This window comes from Pinus tabuliformis, chromosome J (genome assembly GCF_031772625.1).
Source record: "Pinus tabuliformis cultivar Carrire ecotype Pingquan chromosome J, CPIR1, whole genome shotgun sequence".
NCBI classification, from domain to species: Eukaryota; Viridiplantae; Streptophyta; class Pinopsida; order Pinales; family Pinaceae; genus Pinus; species Pinus tabuliformis.
Window position 1 is genome coordinate 1,409,222,429 of NC_142295.1, and position 7,642 is coordinate 1,409,230,070.

Consider the following 7,642-nt stretch of genomic DNA (forward strand, 5'->3'; position numbering starts at 1 on the left):
TGAGGAAGTTTGATGGCAAGGTTCCGGTAGCATGGATACTATAGATGGGGTAGTTATTTGATCTAAGTGATGTGCAACACAAAAAAAAAGGTACACATTGCATCTTTATCTTTAGAACCCAATCAATTTGTATGGTATCGATGTATTTTCTCTAGTAAAGCACTAGTCACTTGGACAATTTTTATGCAGGAATCGATAACACATTATGAGGATGAAAAGCAAAATACCTTCTTTGTCCAAATGATAAACCTAAAAAAAAGGGTTCATTTGGGGAGAACAGTGAGGAGATTGAATATAAAGGTAATTGATATTCTAGAGGAGCATCTGATTGATGCCTTCATAGGGACTTTAAAGGATAACATCCAACATGAGGTTTTCTTTTTGGAATCTAATTCATTATAGAATGCATTCAGGGTGGCAAGAAAATTTGAAAGAAAAGTTATGGAAACAAGGAGGTCTACCACTCACATTTATAAAGATGGAAGTGTTGTTGTTCCTAGATTCCTACAACCTACAAGGTTGACACCGCAACAACTAGAGGAAAAAGGTCAAAAGGACTTTGTTACAGTTGTGATAATAAATACAATAAAGGTCATAAATGTGCTGAGAAGAAATTATTTTATATAGATTGTGAAGATGAGGAAGAAAAGGAAACAAAACATAAAAATAAGAAGATATACACTAGGAACCAATCCCAGGGGATAAAAAATATGAAATTAATCCGTCCATGTCTTGTAATGCATTGGCAGGAGTTACCACTTCTAAAACTATCAAGATAGGACGATATATCAAGAAGGAAAAGGTAATAATGTTGATTAATTCATGTAGTTCTCATAATATTATTCGTTGTAATATAGCCAAGGATTTGAATTGTTGTCTATACCCAACATCAGGGTGTCAAGTGATCGTTGCAAATGGAGGAAGTTTAAATTGCGCAGGGAAGTTCCACAATATCAATCTAACCATGGGGGAATATGTATTGAACAATCCAATTCTTTCTATTCCAATGGGTTGTGCAAATGTTATATTAGGAGTCCAATGGTTACAATTATTTAGGGACGATAACTTTTAATTTTCAATAACGTTTCTTGAAATTTTTCTTAGAAAGAAAGGAAATTGAATTAAGAGGTATAATAGGGAAACTTGGGAAGATAATTATCTCTAATGTCATAAGATATCTTTTGAACAAGTAACAACAAGGGGTAATTGCACAAATATGTTTAGTATATGTTCAAACTTCTAAGTCATCGATTTCTCTAGATATCCAAAGAGTCGTTGATAATCATTCCAAGGTATTTGAGATTCCCAAAGTTGTCCCACTTATTTGCGATGATGGTCATGCTATTCACTTGATTATAGGAAGTGTTCCTCCAAAAATTAGACCTTACAAATATCCTTATGCCTAGAAGAGTGAAATTGAATGTATAGTTGTAGAAATGATAGAGGCAGGTATAATTCAACCTCGCCAAAGTTCTTTCTCCTCTCTAGTAGTATTGGTGCACAAGAAGGATGGATCATGGCATGTGTTCATATTATAGAGAGCTCAATAAGCTCACTATTAAAGATAAATTTCCCATTTGTGTCATTGATGAATTATTTGATGAACTACATGGAGTAAATTGCTTCACCAAGTTGGATCTTCACTTAGGATATCATCAAATTAGAATAAAGACATAATACATTTTGAAAAAAACATTAATAACTAATGAAGGTCATTATGAATTTTTGATCATGCCTTACTAATGCACCTTCCACATTTCAAGATTTGATGAATTCCACTTTCAAACCCTTCCTTAGAAAATTTTTGTTAGTATTTTTTGATGATATAATAATATACAAGTAATCTTGGAAACATCATGTTCAACATGTTTCCAGGGTGATCAAACTATTCGAGGAGAAAAAAATCTATGCAAAACCCTCCAAATGTTTCTTTGGGGTATAAGAAGTGGAATATTTGGGTCATATTGTATCTCATGAGGGTGTTAAGGTAGACCCTAAAAATTAAAGCCATAAAGGAATGGAAAATCCCCACAACCTTAAAGCATCTTCAAGGATTTCTTGGGTAAACAGGGTATTATCAATTTTTTTTAAGAATTATGGGAAAATAGCAACACTGCTAACAACGTTACTGAAGAAAGATGCATTATTTTGGAGTCCAGAAGAAACTAAGGCTTTTCAACATATTAAAGAGGCAATGTGCTGAGCTCCAGTATTAACTACACCAGATTTCACAAAAAAATTTATTGTGGAATGTGATGCCTCGGGATAAGGCATTTGTGATTTTTTAATGCAAGAAGGAAGACCAATTACTTTTGAAAGTCATCCAATCAAGGGAAATTACTTACACAAACCTATTTATGAGAAGGAAACATTTGAAATACTACAGGTTCTGAAGAAATGGTGCCCTTACCTAATGGGAAGACACTTCAAGGTAAAAACATATCATGATAGTCTTAAATACTCCTTGGAACAAAGGTTATCTTTGGAAGATAAAAAAAAATGGGTCACAAAGATGTTCATTTATGACTTCGAAATGATTTACAAAAAAGGGAAGAAAAATATTGTTGCACATGCACTCTCAAGAAGGGATGAGGATGTGGAAGCATTGCTCTATGCCATTTATATTATCCAACTTGATTCGATAACTAAATAAATGGATGAATGAAAGAATGATGAAGAGGTATGGAAACTCATTCAAAAGTTGTAGCAAGATCCCAGTGCATCTAATTAATTTATTTGGAAAAGTGATTCATTGTGGTACAAAGATCATCTATATCTATGTAATAACTGCCAACTTAAACAAAAGTTTATTTTGGAATTCCACACCTCTCCTATAGGAGTGCACTCATGATTTTTGAAAACTTACCACACTGTTAAGAAGGATTTGTTTTTTGGGATGGACTTAAATATGATATTTAGAAGTTTGTGGTGAAATGTTTGGTTTGCCAACAAAATAAAGTTGAGACAATTAAGACCCCAAGTCTTTTACAACCATTATTCATTCAAGGTTAGTGTTGGGAAGAGGTCTCAATGGATTTTACCACATGTTTACCCAAGTCTCAAGGAAAGAGTGTCAACATGGTGTTAATTGATAGACTTACCAAGTATGCACACTTTTGTGCACTATCTCATCCCTTCAAATCCAATACAGTAGCTACTTCATTACGGAAACAATTCAAAAGCTACATGGAAACCCAAAGATTATTGTAAGTGATAGAGATCCCATTTTCATTGGAAATTTGTGGACATAATTATTTGCTTGTCTTGGTACTCAATTAGCTCATAGCTCATCGTATTATCCTCAATCTGATGGGAAAACTGAGATAGTGAACAAATGTTTGGTAGGATATCTTCATTGCTTTGTATCTGATAAACAAACACAATGGATCAAGTATTTACCCCTGACATAATGGTGCTATAACACTTCCTTCCATACCATAGTAAAAATGACCCCATTTATGGTGCTTTATGGATATCATCTATCGTTCATCACATTGTCTTTAAGGGACAATTCTAAGGTTCAAGCAGTGGAAGATCACATCAAGCATCAACAACAAGTTCTCCAAATCTTAAAGGATAACCTGACTCTAGTGAAGAATTGAATTAAACAATGGGAGGATTAACATCTGTTGTGGCCACAACTACCACCCTATTAAAACATGCTCTGATAGAAAATTTTGAATGGGTCCCCTATAAGTTTGATCTATCATCTCTCTGAATGATCTTTTTCATCCCAGTGATTTTAACTCTATGAAGAGCCAAATCTTCCATTCACAAATGGTGAAAGCCCCTTAACAAATCCCTCACATATAACCTTGTTAAGCCCTTCATTCATATGCTCATCGGGGTTTGTTTAGCTTCCAAAACCCTTCATCGCATCATTGTCCTGTTATAATCCCTTTACAAAGGAAACCCTTCGCAAAATACATAAACCATCCCTATTTCACTTATCACACTCAATCTGGGCACATAACGCATGCCATAAGGGCCGGACCCGATGGCATTATAAACCACACTATACATATATGTCGGGTCCGAAACCTCGTCGCATATCACAATCGGCCTAAGTCCAAGGTTTATATGTATATATGCCATGCCCCTGGCCTCCGGACTTGACGTCATTATGAACCGCATTGTATACATTATCGGGTCCAGCCCCCAATCACATATCGCATATCGGCGGAGCCCGGGACTTATACACAATATGCGCAGTGATATGGTAGACCCGCCGAGCCATCAAATACTATATATAAATATTTTCGGGTCCAAAGCCCTATCGCATATCGCGATCGGCAGAGCCCCAGGCTTGTGCATATTTTGATATGCAATAGGCCGGACCCGGTGACATTTATAGACTCCAATTGATCCAGGTGGATGTTGGTGGCCACCCACCTATCCCATTTGGCCCCCCACAACTGTCTCTTTCAGTTTTTCTGTTTCCTTAAACATAGCACAGTTTACTATTTTTAGCAGTTTTTCGGGTCCTAAACTTCTGGAGCCGTTTTGAGGCCCTAAACAACGTTTTTTGGGAAATCCACCGTCAGTGATTTTTCTATCTAAAAATCGCCTTTTCCGTCGTATTCCTCGGAGAGATCTTTCCAACGGGCTATCATGCGTGTCAAATGGAGATAGTACGACCAATTCGCGACCCCGGGAAGTTGATGTACCAACTTACCCAAAAATGGGGCCCACAATTTGGCGTTTCATCTTTTAGGGTTAGGTTTTGGAATGTGAAGGGTTTTCCATTGTTTCTCAACAATAAATAGGCCCTCGAGCCTCATTGTAACACAATTTTTGGAGAAAAGTTTAGAGGCATGTGGCCGACACATCTCTTCTCAGAGATAAGCTACCATCGCCCTAGCTGGGTCATTTCCATTTCTATTTGTACGCATATTTCAGTATTTTACAGTAATGAAATGAAGTATTATTTCCACTGCATATTTGTCTTTATGGTTATCTCTGTATTTTATTGTGTTCCTATTTAAATCTGGATCAGTGGTATTAGAGTAGTCTGCTTTTTCTCTGTTTTTCTTTGCATGTCCCCAACGAGGTCGGGATATAAGGAGTTAGGTCTGGAACTGGTCGAACCTTTGCAAGACCAGCCTCGCAAATCTCGACGACCTCCCATGGCAGATGAGAAGAAAAACGAGGGGGCAGAAGATCCTATCAAAATCTTGCTCGAAGAAGCCCTCGAGCGACAAAGGAACGCGATGATGGACAACTTTGCCCAAATCCTTCAACGGCTACCTAGAGGCGACACATCGGCTTCCAACAGCTACTCTGGAAATGCCACACCGTTTAAGGTACAAGTTAATTTTGAAATCCATATCTTCGAGGGTCAAATAGATGCAGATGCCATAGATAAATGGTTAAATCTTCTCGATGGGTATTTTTCTGTTCATGAATTTTCAAGTCGGGAAAAGATTGTTTTCGCTCTTCTCAAAGCAGCCCCCCACGTCAAGGACTGGTGGGAAACCTACTGCGAATAGAAGGATGAAAGTACAGGCTCACTGTTTTCAGCGGCACCCACTTGGAATGACTTCCAGGATGCCATCAAGGAGTAGTACTACCCTATCAAAAACTAGGAGGACAAATACATCAAATGGACCACACTGCGGCAGGGACGAGACCAAGATGTGTTGGAGTTCACAAACATTTTTCATACCCTTCGCACACAATTGGGTATCAAAGATTCTTAGCTGCATCTGGTACTCAAATACCGTGGCTGCCTACACAGATACATCCAGGAAGAGATGGAGTTCTTGAACATCTCCTCACTCGGCACAGCATACCGATACGTTGTCAAAATCGAGCAAAAGTTCAAACAGAAGAAGCGAGACTTTGGATCTGTAAATCCAAAGCCCAAAGGACAAAGCCAAGGTGGGGTGACCCAAGACAACCCGTCGAAGCCGCAAGAAAAGAACAACACCATGAAGCCAAAGAAGGACAAAGGAAAGTGGTGTGAGTTCCACAAGAGTCCCACTCATAACAAAATTGAGTGTCGGACCAAGCAGTCGCTGGTGGCCGAGTTGAAGGCTTCCGAATCAGATGCATGTTCCGACTCTGAGTCAGAACCTGACAAGGGGAATGAAAAAGGGAAGCAGATCATTGATGCGGATCCCAGTGCCATTGTTGCTACTGCCAAGATCCAGAAAAATGAGCCCGAAGATCCAGAGGAGGGGGAACGTCTTTTCCTCTCACAGATGTGGGTGAAGGGTTCGCGCTGCAATTCATTGTTGACAGTGGCAGCCAAAAGAACCTCATTTCAACAGAGGTCGTGAAGCGGTTGGGCCTACCAACTACACCACACCCACAGCCATACAATATCCGTTGGCTTCACGAAGGACGAGATCTCAAAGTTCGCCAACAGTGTCGCCTTCCCTACAGCATCAAGCCCTTCACAGACGAGGTATTGTGTGATGTTACACCTCTAGATGTTTGTGATGTACTATTAGGCTAGCCATACTTGTGGAGGCGACATGCTGTGTATGAGTCAAGGCCTCGCGTTGTCATCATTTCTTTGGATAATTCATTATACAGGATACCGGAGGTAGCCCCACCTACCACCGCCTCTTTGATCACTGCTAAGAAAGGCAGCAAGCTCATCTCACAGACTAGGAAATTTATTTTCTGTCTGGTTCGCTCCCAAATTAAAGGGAAGATCGTTGCTACATCCATGACCCCCGCGAAGGGTTCCTCCACACAGCAGCAGCGACAGAGGGATACAGTCGTGACAAAACACAGGAACAACTTCTCCTTACCCGGAGGGGTACCACACAAGTTTCAGGTGAGCGAAAAAGTTTGGTTACATTTGCAGAGGGAGCACCTTACCAGAACCCATCAGAAACTCAGACCACTTCGACATGGTCCTTACACCAGTAACAAGGCTACGGGAAACAATGCTTTGAAGCACAGCATTCCTCCATTCCTTCGCTTGCACCGAGTGTTCAATGTGGACCATTGCTTACCATGCTCCCCACCATTTCTGGACACATCAGAGATTGCAGAACAGCTCACCAGAGACCCAGCTCAGCAGAAGCTTCCTCATCTCAGGGAGGAACTCAACGCAATGGGGACCATTGCTTCCTAAGGGGGGAGGAATGATCCAGGTGGATGTTGGTGGCCACCCACCTATCCCATTTGGTCCCCCACAACTGTCTCTTTCAGTTTTTCTGTTTCCTTAAATATAGCACAGTTTACTATTTTTAGCAGTTTTTCGGGTCCTAAATTTCTGGATCCATTTTGAGGCCCTAAACGACGTTTTTTGGGAAATCCACCGCCAACAATTTTTCTGTCTAAAAATTGTCTTTTTTGTCGTAGTCCTCGGAGAGATCTTTCCAACGGGCTATCATGTGCGTCAAACAGAGATAGTACGACCAATTCGCGACCCCGGGAAGTTGATGTACCAACTTACCCAAAAATGGGGCCCACAATTTGGTGTTTCATCTTCTAGGGTTAGGTTTTGCAATGTGAAGGATTTTCTATTGTTTCTCAACAATAAATAGGCCCTTGAGCCTCATTGTAACACAATTTTTGGAGAACAGTTTAGAGGCATGTGGCCGACACATCTCTTCTCAGAGATAAGCTACCATCTCCCTAGCTAGGTTATTTCCATTTCTATTTGTAAGCATATTTCAGTATT